The following is a 25035-nucleotide window of genomic DNA, read 5'->3' on the forward strand; positions in this document are numbered from 1 at the left end:
TTAGGCCATCATAACTCATCCTGCAGTTTCCTAATCCCTGCATGCAGAGACCTTCACTTGCAGCCCTAGCACCATTGCCTGCAGAGAGATGCCAGGTTGTTTCATATCATCCATCTGAATTCTCCCACGTTCCCCTTCCAGAACTCATGGGGAGAATGATGCTCACTGTCAAAGACACTTCAGTGTGCTGGGGCAAACTTAATTACACAGGACGTAGGCTGGTTTATACCTGCATATGACGCAGTGCATGACAATACTTGCTGTGTTGCGAAATGAATGGCGAGCGCTACCTTACTCATGCATGATGTAACCATTAACTCAAGGGCAATCACAGAGGAAGCTATAAAGGAGGTAAAATCAGTAGAGCATGGATACTATTTGCTAAGTGCCAGCTGTTAATCCAGGGTAATGAGTTAATTTTTAAAGGAAGAACTTGCCACGAGAGAGTTGTGCATGCTCCCACAGCTCCCAGATGGATTGCACCTTGCTGGGATATGGAACCCGGTCTGGGAGCAACGGTGAGGATGGTGCCAAGCTATTTTTCTTTCTGAGCTTGTCTGTTGTCAGTACCTATTTTGCTACATTTTATGACTCCTGCTTCCAGATGGCAATTTACAGCTTAGCTGAATAATAATAATAAAAAAGGTAATTTTTCTCCCTGTTTTGCAGATACATTCTCTAATTGTGATAAACAATGTGTATCACAGCAAATGTATATTGTGTGCCGCTGAAAGGGCATGGGCAGCACACTAGGCTGATTTTTCCCAGGTACACTTTTACTTATGGTGGTGCAGAGAAGAGACTGAAGGAATACCAGCTGTTTTCTTCCCTCTCCTGCTACACGACTGGCTGATACCCCATGTGTTCATCCATGTGTCTGGTGGAAGGGCAGCCATCTCAGGCAGACCAGGACAGTATCTGTTAGTGGGTTTCTATGGGGCAGTTCCTTTACTTTGGTTTTCTTTAGCATGTGTTTTTTAAAGTAAATTAATTTAAAAGGGTGGCTCCTTTGCTTGTGAAGTATTTTGGGTCAATCTACGGGTAGTCAATCTATAACAGAAACTACCTTTAAACTGTTTCTTTATGTTATGGGGAGATGAATGAGTGGCTGGTGAAAGCACTCATGAAACCCTCAGGATCTGTTGTCATTCCTCATTTTCTAAAACTAGATTTCTAGCCCCACTGCTGTAACTCACAAAGCCAAAGGGTTTGAATGTGTGTGTGCTTGTATGTACGAACTCCTCAAGCTACTGGTATCTGCATTTGTTCTCTTCGAGTCACCATTGTGAAATCTGCCCTGGTTGCTGCTAAAACCCTGTGGATGACCATGCTGATGTCCTATATTTGTTCTTTATAAAAATAACTTGTCCAGTTTCTTACTGCAGAAATTTGATAATGATTGTTTATATAGTGGACATCTTTAGAGCTAATTTGGTACAGGAAATGCTTTGATTAAACTGTCTAATGCTGTATGCTCTTTGGAGAAGTTATCAATACCCATGTTTTCATTTTCCTTTCTCTCTTTTTTTCCTTTTAAGTAGGTAATTATTAGAATTTATATAATTTTATTAAAAAACAGGCTACACATCTAGGATTCAGTTATTCAGTATCTTGGAGAAAATGTAGATGAGCCTGTAAACTAGATGGTTGATGCCCCAGTGGATCCTTAGCATGCCTTCAGCCTGAGCACTAACTTTCAGGTTGAATAATTTTGTGTAATGATATTCACATTGTCCTTTATCACATCCTGAGTAGTGCAATATCGTGCAGAAAGTGCTTCCAACTCCTATGGAGAGAAATTGCTTTTCATTTTCTGTGTGAATAACTGACTATTTAGGTCTTGAATTCATCTACATACATTTGATGTACCAATTAGAGACCTGCTCTTGTTAGGTACCATCTGCAGGCAATGGAGAGAGACAGGCACTTGTTCAGGGTGATTCCTCAAGAATCACCCACCATTCAGGATCTGAGATAAACTCAAGAGGTTCCTGCAGAGCGAGTCTATGACAACTGCATTCCTAAAGTAGGCACCTCAGCTACATGCCTGAAGTTGCCTGGGTAAACTGCACTGTGACATTCAGTCCTTATGACTTTAACCATTTATGTGTTAGGTCTGTGGACCCAGGTATGCGCCTGTGATTTACCCAGTCATTAGAAGGAGAAGGTATCTCCTGGCAAGGATAAGTATACTGGACAGATGTTGTACATAGATGGGAAGAATCATGCTCTAGGGGTTTCTGTCTCTTTCTGCCAAAGATAAAGAGTGTCTTGAATAACCATCTTGGAGCAGTAACCTAACTTTTAGATGGCTGAGAGAAATCCCATTGTAAGTGTTAAAGGAAAGTACCATCCCAGCAGCTTAATAGTCATCTTTTATCTTATGTGGTAGGATAAAACAGGCAGCAGGATGCGAGCTTGCCTGTAATGCTCTGTGTCATTCAAAGTTATTAAGCTCTGGTTTGCCTGAAGAGTTAGAAAATAGCTCAGCCTTCATTGTCATTAACTCAGTTACTTTCAGCTCTACGTCAGATTTTATGACAGAGAGCTGAAGTTATTTTACCAATTTTATGTGATGCAGCAGGTAGCCAAGATACTAACTGGATAAGCTGGAACTGAACCTTCAACTTAGTTGTGATGCCATAATAGCAGGAGAATAGATTTAACTGTAGACACTTTGAATCCATTAAGAGAAGGGATGGAGAACAGACCACTTTTGTTTCAAGTATGGGTTTCAGGAAGATGTTAATGTTCTCACGTCATGGTGATCATGATTTGATAACAATGCCTGCAACAAATTTTTAATAGGCTTTTATATCTTATATTTATAGAGTTTAAAATCCTTTAAAAGTCCTAATAATCATATTGCATGCAAGAGTGAACAAGTGGCTGCTGTACTGGAAAAGTGCTCACAAGGCCACGCAGACCAGCTATGGACTTCTCAACATTGGCTTGTCCAGTCTTGTATGAGCTCTGCAGTGCAGAAGCAAGATCAGATATGAGTTTAAAATTTAACTCATTCTAGTTACTGGCTGCAGTGCACAGAAATTCACACTTCTGGTGTGCTTTTGGTCAGAGAGGACATAAATGCTGCACCTAATGACATAGATGAGCCCAAATTTGATGTTTTCACCTGGGCAACTGATAAGAATAAAATATGGGCTTATATTTTTGAACACAGTCAGTGACTGTGGGTGGTGCAATGTGTAAGTACCTATCTTGAGACTCTACTAGTTAAAATTTCTGAATTAGCCTTACACTGACTGAGGAGTTTTTAATGCTCCTGAACACACATATGCAGCACCAGAAACTGGGTGGAGTTTACAAAATTACTTTGGTTCTCATATTTCTACACTGGTTTGCAGTGAAAATGTGAGCAGCCTTTAAAAGCTTTATCTAGCAAAGAGTCCTGCAATGTGCCTTATCTCTTGAATCATAACATTGCCTGTTGTACCTGCAGCCATCAGGTACTGTGTGTCAACCAAACTAAAGAAAAGAATTCTAAGTCAAAGAGATCTTTAAATACTGCAGAAGTCAAAGAATACAATCCTGAAAGGGTCCTCTGGAAATGTGGTTCATCCATCAAATTGATGTCTTTCCAATTTAGAGAGAAGGATGTTGTGTGGGACAGTGTCAAACGCTTTGCACAAGTCCAGGTAGATGACGTCAACTGCTTTACCCTTATCCATCAATTCTGTAGCCCCATCATAGAAGGCCACCAAATTGGTCAGGCAGGATTTCCCCTTAGTGAAGCCATGCTGGCTGTCACCAAGCACCTTGTTGTTTTTCATGTGCCTTAGCATGCCTTCCAGGAGAATGTGCTCCAAGATTTTACCAGGCACAGAGGTGAGACTGACTGGTCTGTAATTCCCCGGGTCTTCCATTTTCCCCTTCTTGAAAATGGGGGTTATATTTCCCTTTTTCCAGTCATTGGGAGCTTCACCTGACTGCCATGATTTTTCAAATACGATGGCCAGTGGCTTAGCAACTTCATTCGCCAGCTCCTTCAGGACCCGCGGATGGATTCCATCAGGTCCCACGGACTTGTGCGCGTTCAGATTTTGAAGATGGTCTCGAACCAGATCCTCTCCCACAGTGGGCCCAAGGTCTTCATTCTCACAGTCCCTGCGTCTACCTTCTAAGAACTGGGTGGTGCAGTCAGAGCCTTTGCCAGTGAAGACCGAGGCGAAGAAGTCATTCAGAACCTCAGCCTTCTCCAAATCCTGCATAGCCAGTTCTCCCGAAAGCTTCCTCAGGGGGCCCATGTTGTCCCTAGTCTTCTTTTTGTTTGCTACGTGCCTGTAGAATCCCTTCCTGTTATCCTTAACATCCCTGGCTAGGTTTAATTCTAACTGGGCCTTAGCCTTCCTAACCTGGTCCCTAGCTTCCCACACAACATCCCTGTACTCTACCCAGGCCGCCTGTCCTTGTTTCAACTTTTTATAAGCCTCTTTTTTCCTTTGAATTTTCCTCAGCAGCTCCTTATCCATCCAAGGAGGTCTCCTGGCCCTCCTGATGCACTTCCTTCTAGTTGGGATGCAACACTCCTGAGCTTGTAGCAGGTGATCCTTGAATATAAACCAACAGTCTTGGGCCCCCCTGCCCTCCAGGGCTATATCCCATGGGACCTTACTAAGCAGGCTCCTGAAGAGGCCAAAGTCTGCTCTTTTGAAGTCCAGGGCAGTGAGCTTGCTGCACGCTCTTCTCACTGTCCTGGGGATCTCAAATTCAACCATCTCGTGATCGCTGCATCCAAGGCTGCCCTGGAGTACCACATTCTCAACAAGCCCTTCCCTGTTGGTGAGCACAAGGTCAAGCATGGCACCTCTCCTTGTCGGCTCCTCTATTACTTGAAGAAGGAAGTTGTCTTCCACACAATTGAGGAACCTCCTGGATTGCTTGTGCTGTGCAGTGCCATCGTTCCAACAGATGTCAGGGTGGTTGAAATCCCCCATGAGAACAAGGGCCTGCGAGCGTGAGGCTTTTCCTATCTGTCTGTAGAGTGCTTCATCCACAGGTTCTCCTTGATCAGGCGGCCTGTAACAGATCCCCACAGTAATGTCTCCCACGGCTGTTTTCCCTTTAACCCTGACCCACAAACTCTCTGTAAACTGCTCACCTGTCCCCAGACAGAGTTCCATACTCTCCAGCCTATCCCTAACATAAAGGGCAACTCCCCCTCCCCACTTGCCAGGCCTGTCTTTTCTAAAGAGCCTGTAACCTTCCATTCCAGCACTCCAGCCATAGGAGCCATCCCATCATGTTTCTGTGATGCCTATTATATCATACCCCTGTAGATGTGCACACATCTCTAATTCCTCTTGTTTGTTCCCCATAAAATAATCCCCCAAATAATCTGCTTATCTCTTGCTTTCCAAAGTTTATAGGATTAATTGTATCTACAACTTCCTTGAAAGATTTCCCAACTGTCCTAGACAAAGTATTCTATTGTTTATCTGCTCTTACTGCTACAAAGGTTTCTAATATTCAATTTAAGTCTTTTTTTAGTGTGATTGAGATTCATTAGTCCTTGCCTAACCCCTAGTGGACACGGAGAATATAAGAATGTAACGTTCATCTCTTTTCATTCTTTTTCCATTTCATGCCTATAAAAAATATATTACCATGTTTTCCTAATAGTGTCCTTTAGAGAAATATCCTTTATTTCTTCAGTCCTACCTTGCTGTATTTCCTAGACTTCTATTGTTTTCCGTGTTCTGATGCATCTTCAGTGTTCTGCTCAATTGATTTCTTCTACCTCAGGACAAATTTTTGCATACATGTCTATTGAGTTGAATCCAACCTTTCCCTGGTCATTCCTTCCATATGATAATTATTTCTTTTTGCCTCCTAGGCAGGCCTGCAGGGCATCCGTGTTGTAGGCCATGCTCAGCAAAGAATAAACACTTGTCCAAAGTTACATTTAAGCCTCTCTTAGGATTCTGAGGAGGCTGTGCATGCTGAGCTGGCACATGATTTCAGTTCACATCAACACACACGTATGAATATATATGACTTTCTGCAACTTCACCTGTGATGCATTTGTGTACATGTCACACTAACAGAGTCCTATTGCTACATGCTTCTAGCAAACAAGTGGCTAATTGGGCAACTGGGCATTTCCACTTGGGGGCTTTTTTACACCTTTTTTTACACTAGTGTATTTTCCTGATCATTTTTCTGTATTTTCTTGGTGACAAATTACTTCAGCATGATAATTTTCTCACATCCAACCACTACGAAAACATTAACAAGCAAGAAGCAGCTGTTTTATGCCAAAGGAAAGCTATAAATTAATCTTGTAATTCAAACGAGTGGCATGTTTTGGATTCATGGCAATTAATTCTCTGGCCCAAAGAAGGAGACACAAACTGAGTCTGAAACAAGTGAATCAATAGGTCCGGACAAGTTCTCATAAAATGCCCGTGAGGTTAGACTCAGATTTCTCCCTCTGCTATGGATAGGTGCTGCACGCTTTACCATTAATCACACAAACAGTTCCTCCTGTGCAAAGCTGCAGCAGGTATTTAAGGCAGGATCAGAGCAAGATGTACATTGACTGACTGTAAATCTATTCCTGAGATATCCAGCAGTGTTTTATAGATAATTACATGTTATTAAACTGTTTGAAGTAGCAAATAAAAGGTGAACTACTAAACATGGCTGCAGAATGGTTGCATATCCTGTGGTAATTGGAAGTGATTGACTTCTTTGAAAATGGCTTTTGAAAATGAACGAGTATTTCCCTAAGCGTTTCTTAAAAAAATAGTATGATAAAATCCCAGTTTAAGAAATAGACTAATTATTGTCTAATCCATTATTAAGTTCCTCTTTTATCTGGGAGCATGTGAACTCAGCTGTAATAAAAGAGGAGAGAAAGAGACTGTTCTTAAGATGCTTTCACTGCTGATACAATACTTAGAGTAGAATTCCCACATTTTTAGGATTTTCCAAGCTTGCAAGATCTTTCCCTTTTTTCAGTAAATTGATAATTTCCTTTATGTTCAGAGAAACATCTGTCCTGGGTGATTTACTCTGTTTGCTCAAAGAAGTAAGAAAAAAGCAAAAACCCACCATCTAAAATGATCCTACATAAAGCTTTTGAACTTGTTAATCTCCATCTCGCTCTCACATTCTGTTGGCTTCACAATGACCTGATTGTGTGTGGTTTTGTTAGCAAGTTCAAACACCTGTACTTGGGGTCTGAGAGACAGAATTGGAAATAAATGATTCACACTGGCAGGCGTTCCAGAAGTTCATACATCATCTTTACAGAAAGAGTTTCCAGCTACAGTCAAGCATAGAAGAAACCGTGACGGTTCTCAACTGACTAGTTGAAAAGTATAAAAAATACCCCCCAGAAATTCTAGTTCTATATTGCAGAGAATTAAACTACTGAAAATTAAATGCGGTCTAGACATGAAATTCTCATGGAAAGTGCCATTTCCTAAAGCAGTTCCTTTAGGAAACGGCACTAACAATACTGGGCAGTGCCATCCTGAAGTGTAGTGCAATTTTTATAATGTACAAAAACATTTTAAGACTCTATAAACCCATGAACACTGACAGTGCTGCCCAGAACCACCACTTCACTTGCCATGGGTCTTCCTGAGCTTATTTGGGCACTAGTCTTTATGACTCCAAGTAGTTCTTTTTATGTCTTTAATATGTAGATTGCTAGCCTGGGAAGACACTTACCTTTTCTATGCTACTTTGCAATCCAAATGACTGTTACCTTTGCTACTTTGCAATCCAAATGAACTGCTACCTCTGCAGCTTTCAGAAGTTATCTGAATTCGTTTCACAAGCAGGTGAGGCAGTTCAGAGGCAGTTTATAACACAGACTTTCTTTCAGGCTACATTCCAGCTGTGCTAGGTGTGGGAGCTAGCTAGTAAGCAACTTCCTACCCTAGCCCCTGTGAAAATCCTTGGCTCTGTTTTCAATTCAAATTCAGGTAGTCATCTTCACACAGAACATTTATAACCTACTTTAATTAGCACTTTTCTCAGCAGGCTTAGTAAATTGGACTTTCTGAAGGTAAGAGACAGTGGGATCTGTTTTTTCAAGCACTGTAATAAACTGAGATTCTGATTTATTTCAATAACTCATTTTTTCAAAGTTACTTTAGAAGTGCATAATGTCTTTGTCAGACTGGATTTAGAATTTCTTGTATTATTGCATTGTATTATATGGAAATCACAAGCAAAATGCCCTGGCTTTATCACTCTGACAGAAACAAGTAAGGAACAGCCTCTGGTTTAGTCAAGATGGACAGACTATTTCTAGGTAGATCTAGTTAGAAATGGGTACTAATCTATTTCTGATTTCTGCAGAGGTGATATGCAAGCCAGCAACAGCTAAATAAACAAACAAACAAATAGAATTGAGAGAGGCCTCTGGAGCCCTTGAACTTCTGGTAAAACAGGGCACAGATTGATCATAACCTTTTACTGCTTTACACTTCAGAACTTCCCTCCAGTGCGCGCAGTTACAGCAAAGCTGTAATGAGTTTTTACTCTCCTTGACTTCACAAGCAGAGTTGATGGCAGGGAAAAAACAAGCAGACTCAGCAGAGAAGTTTTGAATGCTCAGGAGAAAGAGCTAATTTAGCTGCAAGAAGGTCTCAGAAGTAGAAAATCCTTGAGATCAAAGTCCAAATCAAGTTCAATACATGCAAAGGTGAAAAGAACAAAACCCTTCCAATCAAACACACTGTAAATTACTGATGGATGGGAACTGTTTGATAAAGCTACCTTTTTTTTTTTTTTTTTTTTTTTTTTTTTGCAGAAAATGCCAGTCTGTTAAAAAATAAAATAGGAAAAAAAAAGAAACCAGAGGACCAACAGAAACCAGGAGGGAATACAGGGTTCTCCAACTCATGTGAGTCCACATTGACTGTGTAAGAGAAAAATAGTGTTTCGCATTGTACTTGCTGCAGAAGAGGCACTGCTGCAGTCCAGAGCCTGCTGGGTTCAGGTGACATCCAGCTGAAGGTGATTTTGGCTGCAGAATGCTGCCTGTGTCTGTGTTACCTGTCTCTGCTGCACATGTAGAGAGCTTCCAGCTGAGAGATGGGAGGGCAAGAGGGGACTGCAGCACCCCCAGTCACCCCACCCAGAGCTCATTTCTGGGCCCCCTCCTTCCTCCTCTCTTGTCTGCCTCCTTTTACACAACTTGTCTCAAAGCAGTAGCCAGGAAACCAAGCCTTGTGTCTTGTGAGCCTGGCATTTGTCTTTGCTTGGGGCAGTGTTATGTCCCTGAGCCTGGGGTGAAGGTCAAGGTTATTTACCAAAGATAGTTTATACCTGGACAGTATCGTATGTCATCTTTTCATTGTTCTCTCATGGACTATGGTTAATACAAACATTAGTATTTTAGGAAAAATGGGCGGAGAACATTAACATGGATTTTGCATGTCTACCACATCAATGAAATCCAGGTGGATTACATTGCCATAACAGAAAAGAAACGTTCTGGCCCACAAGACGCATTCTGCACACAAAAGTGAAGTCTGGCTGAGAACAAGAAGCAGGATTTCTTGGGATCCAGTGGTCCTGGTATCCTAAATCGCATGAATTTTGGAGCAGAGGGAAGACTGGTAAGTGCTCCTTGTACTCTCCAGTGTTTACAATGGTGAGGATGCAGGGTGGTGCAGTTCCTTTTCCATGCTGTTGTGGTGAGGATGTGTGCTTCTCTCTCTTCTCCCCACATGTAATTTGAACCTATGTGGAAAGGAATTTTTTCTAGACATCCACATCAGTGCACATGAATAGGGCAGTGGGCTTACTCTTGCTAAAAGCTTGATCCCAAATATCACTTTATTAGTGAATGTGGGCTCATTGGTATAGATCCGCACAGATGCACCAGAGCTACTTTCACTGCATGGGTTTTCACAGTTGAGAATATGGGACTAGATAAGCTTCAGAAGCATCCTGTGCCACTGCTGTTGGTTTAAGCTGGAACTTAGTTTCACAAACCTTTTTGCACTTGGGCTGGGTGAGGGAGGGTGTCTCTTTGCTCCTTGATTAAAGCTGCTGCTTTCAATATGTACACAGGACATACAGAAATGCATCTTTCTTGACACAAAACCATTTCACTCAGATTGCTTTTAGCTTTCCCATTTGAAGATATAACTTGAAAGTGCCTTGGCATAGATTGACATAAAAGACAAGGAGACATGAAAGACAATCAGGTAAATAAGAAAATTCTTATTTACTAATTTTTACAGGGCCTATTGTCATGGCAGCTCGGCAAGGGATTAGAAAGATTTAAATGTAAATTAGATCTGTCATTCGCAAAACTGAATTTGTTATTCAGAATTGTAAGGGGAAAAAATAAAGGCAAAAGAGCCTTCTGTGTTGCATTTAAAAGCTTAGATCTGAGTCCTGGAGGGCACTGAGTACAAGCCACATGTCAGGAGGCCTCCCGGGGGACAGCTGTGCTGCCCATCGCAGGATTCCTTTAGCTGGCGCAGAGGAGCACAAGTCAGAGGTAGCCTTGCATATGCAACTGTGCCAGAGCAGGAAAGATAACTATATAAAAAAAGTAAGATTTACAGATTCTCTAGCACTAAAGTGGCTCCTTCAAACAAAAGAGAACATAGGTGATAGTTGCTTATGATGGTCCGCCTCTGTGGGTAGCTGAACCTTCTAGCAAATGGGGGATCTTGGTCACGTTAAGCCATGGGTCTCCAAAAAGCAGTTTGAATCTTTAGGCTGGAGTTGACAAATATATAGAAAATCTTGGCTAAAGAGGTGGTAAATTGTAATAGAGTCATATCAAAATGGTGAAAGCAAATCTCAGGTGCGCACAGGGCACGCCAAACATATGTGGTGCTGTAAAAACTACTGGTGTGGCTTCAGCTCTCACAGCTTAACTGCGAGGTGTGTAACGCTGCCTGGGTCTGGCTGAGGGCAATGCACAGCAACATCAAGAATCCTGGGAGTGAGTTAGGGAAGTCAGCCCCATATTGTGAAGGGGTGAAGGAAAAGAGCATCCTGAGGGATGTGAATTGGAGGCCAGGCTCTGTCCCATGGGCATGGTGGGTGAGCATACTATGGAGTAGGTCCCTCTGCCTTGGGGATGTGGATGTTAAGATGGGCACTTTGGAGAAATGAAGGTTGGAGGTAGGGATATCCCAAACTGTACTGGAACAAAGAAAAAGAACAGGACCTCTGTGGAGGGTGGGTTTAGAAGAAGGGGCTACGGGGTGTGCAGAGAAGGATCTGACAGGCGTGACTGAGGTTCACAGGATAGCTGCAGAGAAACACATTACAGCTGCCTTAATACCTTGCTCTGCTGAGAGATGAAGAAGTGTAGGGAGGCAGGATTCATCCCAGTGGAACCAGCGTGGCAGGAGAGCAGGGGATGTGAGGGGAGAAGGGAAGGGAGATACAACATCCTCAGCTGAGCCCTCTGCCTCCTTTCACTCTATTCCCTTAGCCTTGCACAAAATAACAGTGTTGAGTTTTGCCACTGATTAATAATGGGATCAATTCCTCAATGCTTCAGTCTTGGGGCAGCAGAGTTCAATTTTGCCTACACTGCTTAGAACCTTTGGACCACCTCTGCCTTTGCACATTATCACTAGTCTTTTTATTATCATTATTTGTAGCATTCAATGGTATCAACTGGGTGGTATTTACATCTCTTTATCAGCTTCTCTTCCCATCTGGGATGACACTGCCTCTCTTTTTAGCTGCCAGCTGTGGCTTCTGTAATTTTTCACCTTCTCCCGCTGCCCCACAGCCAGTAGGAGCACCTTCCAATTTGAGTTATATCAAAGGGAAGTGAGGAGCCACCCAACAGCCCATGCTCTAATGATTTAGAGGAGCACAGTAACATTTAGCACTAGGTTATTGGGTTGAATCCAGCTCATTCAGTAGCGACTAAACATTGTCAGTGTCTGCTGATGGGCTGGCAGCTGTGGGGCGTGATACTGGTGGCTCTTCTCCAGTTGCTAATGGACAGATGTCCACATCATAAAAATGCAACTAAAACTAACGCCTTTGCTGGCAGGCTCAGCAGGGGCACTGAGGCTGTTCTTAACGCCGAGCAGTGCCCACAGAGAAGACTGAGAGGACTGGGTGAATAATCTGCAGATCACCCACCTGCTGGGCATGTTCTGGGGATGGGAGCCTTCTGTATCAGCGACTGCAAGTCTTGTTTTGGAAGAAATAATTTGATGATAGAAGCCAGAGGGGATGTCGCTGGAATGAACTGAAATGAAAGTCTTGAGACTGAAACTGATTCCAAAGACAAAACTGGTTTTATGTTGAGGTAGAAAAGGAACAGTTTTTAAGTTGCTATATTACAAGCATAACAGAGGGGCCACAGCTCAAATCAGCTCTAACACATGGCACTGCCTGCCATCCCACCACTCTGGGAAGCCCTCAACACAAACTACAGCATGAGCATAGTCAGAGCTAAGAGTTTAACAACAAACAGTGGAAGGTTGTTTAATTACCTGGCTGTTAACAAACTCATCGACACCTGCAAGGGATGCTCTGGTGGTCCTGCCCGAATCTCTGTGGGAGCAGGCAGCGGGCCCAGTGTGGCTCAGTTCAGTGACCTCCAGGCACAGCAGCCTTGCTCTCTGCTCCCTAGTGAAGTATCTCCTCCTACGATCGCTTTTCCCACCCAGTGCGGATGCACTGCCTGGGGGTACTCAACACTCCGGCCATGCAGGATAGAGTTTTGCTCACTCCCTACCCCATGTCTGCATAGCCATTACTTAAAGTACTCCTGTATCAAAAAGCAAAATTAAGTCAAACTATAAAACATTTCTTACTTTAGGAAAAAAGAACTCATTCAAAGCATTTTTTCAGTAGACTATAAAACACGGTGTAAGACCTCTGACAGGTAATGTGTTGTTATACTACTTACTGCGATCAGCTGTGACAGGAGACACCTTTAATCAACTACCCTATAATTATGCTAAGGCTTTCACCAAATACAAATCCCAATTGGCTGGGCTAGAGCCCTGCCCTTCCAGACAGGAATAATTATTTTGTCCACTCACTTGAGCATTCACTCCAGCAAGTCCTGACCCGTAGAGCCATGTAGGTGAGTATTTGCTGCTTATTTTTATGTTGCTTACATTTTTACTGTTGTTGAAATGTAAATCTCAGGCAGGGAAGGTAAATTTCAGTAGGACTTATCAGAAAGATTGTCAGGAATGGTGAGGTGTAACAACCACTATTCTGAACCATGTACACTGCTACCACCCCATTATCTCTCAGCCTCTTTGCTTTGAAAAAAAGTTAAAATGATACACTGAACTATTGCACACACAACAGATTACCTGTAAGCTGCAGATACGTAGCTCTTGGAGGTATTGAGTAAAATCTGTGTCTCCATACCAACAAAATTGCTAAAGCAACCTAAGAACTTGAAACAGGTCTTACTTAAAATAAGATTGTTAGTCTACAGCGGGTGGGAATAGAGTTCACTTAGAAGAAAAAGTAGGGTATTTTTTGTTTTTAGGAGTCTACTGGTATAAACTTCTGCCTGGGGAAGTTTAATAAGAAGTTATTTGTCCCTAGTGAATGCTTCTAGTCAGTGGTGAAAGAAAATACACCTGATTGTTTTCAGCCTTTCAACAACCCAGGGAAATGATACATTGCAGTGTAATAGTTATTTTCTATGTGGAGCCACAGGTGGCTAAGGCAATCCACAAAATATCCGAGGTAAGAGGTTTGAGTCAGAGTTGCTCATAAGCAATGGAGCACACACTGGGCACAGCTCGCATAGCTGCCGGTTGGCATGGGTCTCTGCTGAAGCCAAGGAGAAATCTGAGAGAGGGTAAGTGCCAGGCCTGAATGACACACATTGTCCCAGCTCCCCTGGCAAGTGGTACACAGTCACTCTCTCAACATGATAGAGGTTGAGGTCTCTTACCCTCTAGACTTCATTGTGGCTCTCGACCTTGCTGTTTAGTCAAAACGTGTAAAGGTTTGTAGGTTACTTCAGGTAGAAGAAGACCTGGTGGAGAGGTCAGGTATCCCAGCTGCTCCTAAGGACTGCAATAGCTTGGCCTCCCTAGCTGTGGTAGGTCCAAAGAAAAAGAAATTGCTGTTGGCTCAGAGCCACAAGCCTCTGCTTTCAGCTCCCTCCCTGTAAATCCTTTTCCTTAGGCTTTCTCGAAGGGTTATGCTAATGTACTTGCTCTGGCAGGTCCAACTGCGCTCCTTTCTTCTTTTCAATTGAAACTGTTAATTCTCTACATAACTGTCTCCAAAAGCAGTGCTAGATAATGCTAATGCCTCCTTTATAAATCACCAGTGTTCTGCATAGCTTTGTACTCACCTTTGCTTTGAGCCTTTGACATCTGCTTACCCATCTCTCTCACTTATCTCCAGGGATGGGTGGTAATTACACTGGCTCCTCGGTATTAGTAGGCTTATCAAAATAACAAAAGGCTATGAGGATTGTGAAGAAACAGCAGGTGAAAAGGGACACAGTAGGAAAGAGAAATTATCTTTGAGAGAAGGTGCATTTCTTTACTGTGGTTTCATATTTTCCTCGGATTGTGTTTATTTATATGTAGTTGTGTGGAAGAAAGGAATATGGAATGAATTACAGTCCCAGGAGAGGAAGTTTAGAAAGAGCATTCAGGCATAGCACTACAGAACTTGAAACCACATACTGTGAAGACAGATGTTACCGTGCAAACTGGTACTGAGGTTAATAATACATATTTATTTCCAAGGATAATTCCCTTTGAGGACCACCCCCCACCCCCCCCCCGTTGCTCTAGCTATGAAGTGTTGCTACTGAAAACCCAGGAACAAGTTCATCCATGCAGGCTGGGTTTACTCCAGGGGTATATCTGCTCCCCTGCTTTTAAAAGGGAACACCACTATCATTTTTTCTTGAAAGAACCGAACCAGTTTCACATTCAGAACTGGCTGCTGTGTTAATTTTAATGCTGCATTACTTCCAAGAATTAAGCAAAAGCCTGCTCTCTCTTCCTCAGATGTTCTCCAGAGCAGTCTTTTCCAAAGGCACAGCTGCTTTTGTACAATGTAGATCATTTTACCATATTAATCCCTAGACCAGGGTAATGATTCCGTTGGGGGAAAATATATTTTTAACACAGATGTGAAATGCAATCTGCTTTGTCCAAACGTGCTGAAGTTCTTTCTGTGCTGCATGAAGGCTTAGAAGAAAAGAACACTGTATATTTTTATGTTCAGCTCGGACTTCTGGTTTTCAAAATAATATTCCTATGGGAAATAATGATCATACATGTTAATAGCATATTATAATCCTCCATAGTATGAGCTCCCTGTGATATTGCCTATGCACTTGCAGGTATAACATTGTCATGTTTGGAAGAGCGCGCTGAGGTCTAGTAAAGGAAGCCTGTTCTTGTACTGTAACTCCAAGTGCACAGTGATCTGCATGACAGCTCTTTGTAAAAATTGCTGTCCAATAGAGTTTTAAATAATACTGGATTTCAGATATTGCTGCAAAAAAAACCCTGACACTGGACATCTTGGGTCAAATTTCAAAGCATTATCTTGATAAAATTATTCAAAGATTATTTGATTTACTCAGACAATGTCCCCAGTGGGGGTTGGACCAGATGACCTTTAAAGGTCCCTTCTAACCCAAACCATTCTATGCTTCTATGAAAATTTGTCTACAGCTTTGTCAAGTTGTCAGATGAAGAACAGGTTGAACATACAGGCTCAACCAAAGAAAACCAGGATTGGATTTTCTGTTTGCTTGTTTTGGGGCTTTTTTTGAAGGCTTCTAATTAGAATTATTCAAGAGGGTTCAGTGTAATACAGTGAAAAATATTTGACTAATTACAAACCAAAGAAAACCAGTAGTTGCTTTTAAAAATTGGTCTGCGATTTGCTCTATTCTACATGAGAGTTTTGCAGTAGTGTAGTGCAGAAATGTGATACATATATACTCCCAGGTCAATCTGTACTCTAATTAGCTGTAAGCAAATTGATATTAATGGTAGATATGATTTTAAAAATACTATATTGTCTAGTAATGCACATTTCTTGCTACAAAAAATGTTTGGACTTGTTTTGCCATAAAGCACTAGAGATTCAGCAGACAGCGAATGTTTTGCAGGATAACCTTCATGAGATGGAATACTTTGTGAAGTGACATGTGATGGACTCTTTATCTTGTCCGCAATTTCTCTGCAATGGAACTGGCAGAACTCGGACCCTGTAATGACAAGCCTAAGTATGCACGATACAGCAAAGGAAATTTTCCAAATACTCTTGGAAATGCGTTCAGACAGTTTATTTGGCTAACTTGCTAAAAATTAGAACATCAGTAAACAAATCAGTAGGGTACTAAGGATTTTTATGAAATTGAGAATTAGAACTTGCAAGAGGAAAAGAAACCAAGAATGAAGAGGATAGTTTTTCCTAACATTTGAAACTAGTCGTGGAACACTGCAGTAGTCATTGTAAGACTATAAAACAAACATAATTGGGATACATTAGTAAAAACATATCATGGACTCATTTAAACAATTGAATAGCAGTTTGACTAAATCTTTTGTATACGCATCTTTAAAAGGGGGCTGACTATAACCTGGATGCTTAGCTCCTGACCTTTACATCATTGGCTTATTTTGATGTCTTCCACAGGCAACAGTCAGGCATGCCAGCACAGAAATCTGTGTAGAGGTTTTCTTGGACTTCAGGTCCTCACACACTCATTGCTCTGTACTAGGAAACAGAGCTCGAGAATGGGAGTAAGTAATGACGAAAGAGGTGGTTTGGCAGTTCTTGATGATAAGGACAGCCACAGCACCGGGGTGTAGTTTGACAACCATGTCTTAAATCAGACATGCTGGCTAAACTAGCCAGTTTTGCTGGTTTGTGTACCGAGTCATAAAACCCCCTTCCTTTCTCTTCTTTTGGCTGAGGTACTTTTAATCTTAACAATTCATTATGTGGCCTCATAAACAGTTGCCCTAACCCAACTGAGAAGATTACACTGAAATGAGGGTGGAGTTTAGGAACCACTGTCAAAAGTAAGCGCTTAGCAAATTCTGATTTCACAGAGAAGTGTAGCTTAAATGCATTCATAACAATGAGGTTACTTCATAACAATGATGTTACATCCTGCTATGCAAAGACCATCCTTCACACTTAATGTCTCATCGCATTAAACTTGCTGTCAGGTGTGCAGCACTGATGGCTCATACTCCAGAGGAGGACCTTCATTCTGAGGAGCATCCTGTTCCTCACAGATATTAATGCTATCCTCGCAACATCAATGTGTGTTTGGGTTAATTGAATGTCATTGACTTCTCTTTCAGAAATGCCAAAATGCCCCAAGTAGGGAATGAAATATAACTACAGGGTTATTCTGCATTTCCTTTGTGGTTGTGTCATGACTGTGAAACCTCTTTGTAATGAACAAGGACTGCACCTCTTAAATAAATATATAGCAGGGTTTAAACCCTCTCTAAGCTGAAGTTCCAGCAGTGATACTGTTCCCTTCATCCAGAAGAAGGATTCTGCTTCGAGTTCCAAGTTTGTTCACACTAATTTAACATATCCTTAATCTGTTTCTCAGATCCTAGGAGTCTATTCTACTTTTCCTTAGGATTTGATCAGTGCTGATCTGTTCACAGAAGCTGGAGTCTTTAGACATCTTTCACAACTTTGTTTTCATAGCCTTCAAGATGAAGGAAGATATAAAGCAACTTGACCAAAGAACTTATAATGTTACAGTCTAGTACCATGTTTTGTCTGTACTGTTGGGAATTATTTTTACACTAACATAGTGAGTGTTTATATGAAAATGAAAGAATAGGGACTAAATCCTCAATATTCTGGTCCCATCTGTGTATTTGACCATGTGACTTGCACCACAGCTTTAGAAGGATTTAAAAACTTAGATTCTTCTTCCCTATCAAAAAGAAAACACAGTTTCACATGCCAACTTCTGAATTAGTATTTTCTTTGGCACAGGAGAAAAGCCCAACTGATTTTTACGTCAGTATTTTCTGTTACTATTTTATGTTACTAATTAATAGGCAGCAACACATTGTGTGCAATGCAAGAGACAGTCAATAAACATTTAAACTATGTCATTTATAACCTAAAATTATATTGATAACTCGGGCTTAAAAGCATTTCTACATGCTATTTTTCAACCAGATACCACAGGTCAGTAACACCCATCTTCTCACTCAGAAATCATGAGGAGCAGCACTGCTTCCTCAGCATTCAAACTAAACCAGGGGAAGAGAGATACCATGTTTTTGGTTTTGTGGTTTTGTTTTTTTTTTTTTCTTGAAATCTGAGAAATGTGGTTAAGATTTATTAAAATCACAATGTCAGATTCTGGTTGTACTTACTGGCTTAAGTTTATTTTTAATGTTAGCAGGTCTGACTTCACTAAGTCATGTCTAGGCTAGACATGGACTCTCATGTCTAATTTTCGTTAAAGCCCAAACCTGAATTCTTCTAATATTTAGTGGCACTTCTTGAATATAAGCCAAACAACATAATCAATGATTACTTGATGGGATACATCATCTGGTTGTGGTGCATAACATTTGTGTGAAGTCCAAAGGTATGTCTAGTATTCCTCTCCCTTTTATTTTCTGCCTGCCCCAAGTGGGGCATTTTTTTCAGAGTCCCCTGGCATCTATGACTGAGTAGCTACCAAAATACAGGAGCACACTTGCTGCACTTTCAATCGTGTGTTTCTGCAGTGCAGTTCATGCTGTGAAAAATGATGAAATAATTAAACCATGAAAATTAATATGGTTTTCTCTAATACTTAACCTTTACAAATGCCAAATTGGGGAAAATAAAGCAGAAGCTATTTTCTTAGACAAAGGGCATTTAGATCCATCAGTATGTACTCCTAGTCAGGTAGCCCCAGAGCAATTAGTGTTAATATATTGTAAAGATATTGAGTTTTTGATAAAGACGAGGGTAGCTTTATGACTCAGCTCATTCAGACCAATGCTCAAGAAGACCAAAAAGAGCAACATTTATCAGAGCTGTCATTGTTAGGTGGGGCTACAGGCAATCCTTTTAACTGGAAATTATCGCATACAATAATGTATTAATTTATACCCAGCAGAGCACATTACAGCAAGATTTGGAGGAGCACCATTTCCCAACAATCAGTTAAATCAAACTTTGTAACATTAGCCAAAAATAAATATGTTCTAGCTAAACCAGCAAACACAGGATTCAAAACAATGCTTCCCTCTTTTCCTCTACATCAAATCAGCATATTGCTGAAATCCACTCATTAAAAAAAAGCCTGTAGGAACAAAGAATAAAATTTGTGTCTCGCAGTTTTCTGACTTTGGGTACAAGAAATCTTTTATAACCAGAGCCAGGGGCATAGTAAAAGCTGAACTACTCCTACAGCTCCTTTCTGAGGTTATCCCACTTTGTTAGGACAAAACCAATCCCATGAAGGATCACTGTCCTGGCAAATGCCAGTATATCTCAGCTCTCTATGTGCGACACTTTTATTCCATTTTAATAAGATGTAGTTGCATAAGTGGAAAATACTTTCCCTCAGAATTTCAGGATGGAATTCTTTTAGTTTGTCATTGAAGTCTCGGTCTGTACCATCTTGGAAAATGACACTTTGGATAATACAGCAAAGAGCGAGCAAGGAGAAATACTCTGTTGAACCTTACAGTTACAAACAGGGAAGGTGAAGGTTGGAGGCAGTCTTGGCCGCAGTGATTATGCGAATGGTGAAGTTCAGGGTCCCAAAAAGAGGCAAACGGCAAGATCACAACCACAGATTTCAGGAGAGCACACTGATGTCTTTAGGCATCAGCTTGGAAGAACGGCATGGGAGACAGCCTAGAAAGATGGATCCAGGAGCTGATTGACTTTCAGGAATCACCTTTTCCAAGCTCAAAAATGGTCCATATATAGGTAATCAAGAAAAAGCAGGGGGATCTCCTGACAAAACTCAGACATAAAAAGGAAGAACATGTGAATGGTAAGCAAGGGCAAGTGAACTGGGAGGAAGAGAGACCCTGCCTGAGGTGTAAGGATTGGGTTAAGAAAGCCTAAGCCCACTTGGAGTTGAATCTGGCAAGAGATGTTAAGGGCAACATGAGGGGCTCTACAGGTCTGTCAGCAGCAGCAGATGTGGGGAAAATGTGGGCCCAGCACTGAATGGGGCAGGCAGGAGGTCCAGTGGCAAAGGATGTGGAAAAGGCAGAGGTACTCAATGGCTTTTCCACCTCAGTCTTTCCCTGTAATGAAAAAAAGAGTGGTGGAGGGAAGACTTGCCTTCAGTGGAGGAGGATCAGGTTAGGGAACACTTGAACAAACTGGACATACACAAGTCTATGGGGCATGACTTCATGTGTCCATGAGAAGCTGTATGTGTTGAACTGGCTGGCTGATGTCATTGGAAGGCCATTGTGATAATCTTTGAAAGGTCATAGTTATTTAGTGAGGGTTCTGAGAACTAGAAGAAAACAAATTTCACTCATCTTAAAAAAAAAAAAAAAAAAAAAGCCAAAAAAAGGAGAACCAAAGAACTATAGGCTGGTCAGCCCAGCCACACGTCAATCCCTGGGAGGCTGACAGAGCAAATAATTCCGGAAAACATTCCCAAACATTAAGCACAAAATGTGATTGGAAGCAGTCAGCATGTATTAAGAAAGAGGAAATCGTTCCTGCCCAACCCAACAGCCTTCTACAAAGAGATGACTGGCTTGATGAACAAAGGAAGAGCAGATGATACTGTTTTTATTGCAGATTCTGTTGATATTAGTAAGACTTTCAACACTGTCTCCTGTAATATTTTCAATGATGAAGTACAAGCTAGATAAATGGATGGTGAAACTGAAAACTTGCTGAACTGCCAAGCTCAAAGGGTTGTGATCAGTGCCAGGAAGTCCAGCTGGAGGCCCATTTCAAGTGATGTACAATATGGGCTCATACTGGGCCCAATACCATTTCACATCTTGATTAATTAGCTGAACAGAGTGCTCCCTTGGCAAGTCTGCAAACGATGCAAACTTGGGAGGAGTGGCTGATACTCTAGAGGATCATGCTGCTGCTTAGAGGGACCTTCACAGGATGGAGAAACAGGCTGATGGGAACCTCATGAAGTTCAACGAAATCAAATCCAAAGTCCCGCACCTGGCAAGGAATAACCTGATGAGGAATGTGTTTAATCTCTCTATTTAGCAGTGGTGATGCCACACCTGTAGTGTTGTCTCCACCCCTGGTGTTGCCTCCCCAGTACAAGAAGGAAATAGACATACTGGAGCAAGTCCAGCAAATTGCTACAAAAATGAATAAGGGATTATAACAGTTGTCATATGAGGAGAGGCTCAAAGAGTTAGGATCAGAGGAGAGATGGCTTTTTTCTGTTGTCATGTCTGGGCAGTTGGGGAAGTGCGTGAAGCCTTGTTTCCTACAAGACTCATCAAGCATATGCCATGTAAATGAGGTGTTGCTCTTGGAACAATTTAAATGAACAGAGCCTACCTTGTTTCCTGGTGATCAGATCTATAAGTCTATCTTATGAAACTGCTTCTTGGCAGGATTTCTTTAATTATCACATCAGCAGGTGCAGAATGATGAAGTATCTGTATGAATGTGTAGACTTCAAGGCATCTGCTATTTCTATACCAAGAACTTGTTTGCCTCCTGTGATTGATAAGTTTTTTTAACATAAAAGAAGTGGACAATTGAAGACTAGGTGAGGGAATGCAAACACAACTGTGAGAACTCCTGTCTACTGCTGCTTATTCATCATCTCAAGAGAACAAAAAAGCTTGACCATGAAGGAGGATTCAAGCTTGTTGAAAGCAATAGGCAGTCACCATACATACCTCTTGATTGTAGGGTCTCAAGTATCTGTTGTTTCACTGTCCTGGGTTCAGCAGCAGCAGTCATTTTTCTCCTTCTTAGTAGCTAGTACAGTGCTGTGTTTTGATCTTTTGGCCTGGGAACAGTGCTGATAATGCCGATGTTTTCAGTTGCTGCTCGAATGTTTGGTCTGGCCAAGGACTTTGTGAGCCTCATGCTCTGCCAGGGAGGAGGGGAGGCCGGGAGGAAGCAGAGACAGGACACCTGACCCAAGCTAGCCAAAGAGGTATTCCATACCACAGCACGTCATGCCCAGGATGTAACAGAGAGTTACCCGGAAGGGCTGGGACTGCAGGGTTGGACGAGGTATCGGTCGGTGCTCGGCTGGGGGGAGTGGGGTGAGTTATTGGTTGGCTGGTGCTGAGGTGTTGTATTCTTTCCTCTTGTTATTTCTTTTATCATTATTATTATTGGTGGTAGCAGTAGTGATTTGTGTTATACCTTAGTTACTAAACTGTTCTTATCTCAACCCGTGGGAGTTGCATTCTTTTCGATTCTCCTCTCCATCCCCCCGGGTGTAGGGGGAGGGCAAGAAGGGGGGGAGTGGACAGGCTGTGGTTTATGGCTGACTTTGTTTAAACCACAACACCTTTACAGCTCTTGGCCTTCTTGACTGGTAGTTTAGCTTTCAAGGCACTGGTTTCCATTTCTTCCAAAATGTTGATGAAAACTTGACCATTGAAGAAAGAACAAAAAGCTTTCATGTAACAGAGAAACTAAAAGCTAAGCTAAATAAAGAAGTGCAGAACTACATTTGAGCAGAGCTCAGCTCTTTGTGAAAGGACATGAACATCTCTGCACTGCGAACACTGGGGGGAAGAGGATGACTGGGCCAAAATCCTAGCTGAAAGTTTGTGCAGGTCTGTGGAAGAGAACTACTGATGACACTCCTGGTAGAGAATGTAGAATGTGCTTTAAGTTGCTTGATTTATGGTCAGAAGTCGGGCTCTAGAGACTAGCAGTGCCACTGGGAAGATGGAGGTGCTATCATGGCTTGTAGGAGGAAGCTGCTGCAGTTATAGGTCTGTTGTACTTTGCACCTCGCCACCTACGCTACATTTTACTTCCCTTCCTTACCTGTCTTTTGTATATCTCCTGATGAGTTCTGAAGTGATGCTTGAAGATAGTGCATGGATGTACTTTCTGCCCCTTCTCCTTGCACTTCCTACTCCAGGACTACAGGGTTCTGCTTTTAAAGAAAATATTCTTTCTCTGCTGCCAAACGGTCTTCCAAGAACTCTTCCTATAGGCGCCTATGTGCCCATTTTTCAGCTGTGCATGCTTATGCCTTTGAGTAGCTGTTTTCATTCACAGGTACTGGGAGCTCTAAGCCAACAATATTGAATTGGCTGTTGTTCCCTTCTCTGCCAGGTTGGGGACCCAGCAAAAGGAATGGGTAGCAGCTATATGCTTCTCCTCTGACGCAATGGCCAAGAGCTGGTAATGTGCCCAGGAAGAAAAGGAATAAAAGAAAAAATATCCCTACTGCCTCTTGTCATCAGAAATAATGGATGAGGAAGCACAGTGAGATCGGCAAAACAGATTTGCTAATCTGTGAGCCTAAGAGTATCGGTTCAGGCATGTCTCGAAGATCCCTGTAATGCATACATCCTCCCTCCTCTGGCAAACTTGACTCCTAGAGATCTTCTCCAGTACAACTTTTTCATTTGTCTTTCATTTCCTCCTAGTCCTCAGAAGAGGCAAATTGCCCTCAAATTAAGAAGAATCCCAGAATAATCTCTAGAGAGTGTGAAGTCTGTGAGGGGCAGGATCTAGTCCATTTGTTGGCATAGGTTCCTTTGTTGTTTTGATCCCCCAAAGGTCTAGATTCCAGTCATGCTGCTCTGCCTTCTCTCGCTCCCCATGATGGCTCCTTTCATACATGGTTTTCTCCTTCAGACAAAGCAAATCTCTAGTTTTCAGTAGATTCAGATGTGATCAAACAGTGAACACACACAGGGAAACTCTTTGTACTACTACAACAATCTTTGCTGTGAATCTGGCTTGAGGCTGGATTTAGGAAGGTTCAAGTCTCTATCAACCTCCCATTATATTGTCAAACTTTCCTGTTTATGTAACAATTGGATGGATGGAGGCAGTTTGCCATTTTACTGAAACACGTCAAAAATACAACCATGCAGCCTGAGGGAGGATGAAAAAATGCAAACGGATAAAAATTGCAACCTGTTGTCTGCATGTGCTGTTGGGGGAAGAGGAATCTAAGATTCTGTGCCCATACAGCTTGTTTTACACTAAGTAGTCACAGAAAAGACAAACAGAGGGAGAGAGAGAATTCAGGGTGTAGGAACCAGAGATTTGTGGATTTTCACTCCTAGCTGAATTCAGTAAATGCAAATCAAAATCTTTTTTGGTTTTTATTTTTTTTTTTAATCTGTCCTCAGAGACTTTACACTGCCAACCATGCTGTGGCCCCCTTCATGGTGGCTCCTGTATTTTTGTGCACACTCTTATATACCCTATGGCCTTATCATGAGGCTCCTATGGAAAGCGACAAATCCAAGTTTGAACTATTTCAAAATCGGGAGGGAAGTGGGTTCAAGTGAGTTACTGCACCGAGGAATGCTTTAGCTCCTGTGCTACTATGTAAAAGTTGATGACTGCATCATGACTACCGTCGCTTCCATTATGCTCTTCAATAAAAGTGTGACTGCTCACTGTGGGTGTATGGATAACTTCATGAATTACATGTACAAGCAGACTTGGACTTTGGATCACTTAATCTGTAGATCTCAAATAGCCTCCAGCAATGTAAATATGTCCATCTACCAAGATGATACATAGCTTCTGAGCCTGTTTAAAAGAGCTCTGGACAGAAGACAGAGTACCTATAATATTTCAGATATGTCACCGAGTTAAATGAGTGTACATGGATTGTTTCCTTGCATATATACAGCAGTCCAGATTCCAGTTTTGTGTTATCTTTTAACTTCCCTTAAGTGCTCTGTAAAATTAATTACATAAGAGCTAGAGCTATATTTTGAAGTAGGTGAGAAATGCTACATATACATTACTGTTGATTAAGAGAAGATATTGTGAGACTGCTTACAGACTTCAGTCATTGGTACAATCAGGACTACTATTGAGCATACTCATTCAGATCCATGACTCGCTGGATACCATTCCACTGTCAGTTTTATACATGATTAT

General features: G+C 41.8%; 1 protein-coding gene across 5 annotated transcripts in view; it reads left to right on the forward strand.

Annotated features, from left to right (window-relative positions):
* The first annotated feature begins 493 nt into the window (after positions 1 to 493).
* Positions 494 to 25035, forward strand: part of LOC136006450 (hyaluronidase PH-20-like) — a 32387-nt gene continuing 7845 nt past the window's right edge. For 2 of the 5 annotated variants that reach the window (XM_065664505.1, XM_065664771.1), the window contains exon 1: positions 12977 to 13066. The gene's annotated coding sequence lies outside the window, so the exon portion shown is untranslated. Of the gene's footprint in view, positions 646 to 8788; positions 8882 to 9440; positions 9600 to 12976; positions 13067 to 25035 lie in introns of those variants that run through there. The other 3 variants (XM_065664618.1, XM_065664572.1, XM_065664693.1) reach the window with 3 other exon arrangements.

Source organism: Lathamus discolor, chromosome 1, assembly GCF_037157495.1.
Source record: "Lathamus discolor isolate bLatDis1 chromosome 1, bLatDis1.hap1, whole genome shotgun sequence".
In the NCBI taxonomy this organism is placed as follows: Eukaryota; Metazoa; Chordata; class Aves; order Psittaciformes; family Psittacidae; genus Lathamus; species Lathamus discolor.